Here is a 712-nt window from a genome sequence, read left to right as displayed (position 1 = left end):
GGATGAACTTCAGCAATGTATATGCGCTGATGGGCGCCGAATGGGTGAATTGTCGAGTTATTTGGTCGTCTCAAAATGTGAATGTCAACAATGGTTGGCAGGTCCATGTGATCCATACACATATACATCCAAATGAGGCACTTTGGCCGTAGAAGGTCAGCACAGTGTACTCAGAATGTTCGCGAACAATGTGGTATGTCATGTTGCTGGTCCTGTTCCGATTTTCTTGCGTTTTGCGCCGATCTACTGGCCTACCTGCCATCGTCCCCATGATTTTGGAGGAATATATCATGACAACCGTCTTTGTCTTGTACCGTTGGAGTTGCTATCGCCGTTGCTATCGTTTTAGAAAATGTAGGAACATTGTCATATTTAGTTCTTTCTGGTGCAATACGTGGTTTCCGCTTACATTTGGCTGCAATAACTTGAGACGAATTGACCCTATTGGTTACTTTCTTTGACTGCGACCTTCGCGCCCCGATCATACCAAAGTGGAGGCTTGGCGTCTGTGCAATATCGCCGATATGGAAGATTCTTCAAGATGCCGGAATTGATCCTTTATGACAGGGGAAAGTAGGAATACATTTGTTTATCACAGTATTTTACGTATGCTTTAGTGGGATGACATTTTTCTAATTCAATCTTTCGGGACCAAATTACTAGTACATTCAGTCGTTTGGCAATTCTTTGTAAACAAGGGGTAAATTACTTG

This window comes from Aphanomyces invadans, assembly GCF_000520115.1.
Source record: "Aphanomyces invadans strain NJM9701 unplaced genomic scaffold supercont1.24, whole genome shotgun sequence".
Classification (NCBI taxonomy): Eukaryota; Oomycota; class Saprolegniomycetes; order Saprolegniales; family Verrucalvaceae; genus Aphanomyces; species Aphanomyces invadans.
The sequence above is the reverse complement of the archived record's forward strand: the minus strand, read 5'-3'. Positions refer to the sequence as shown.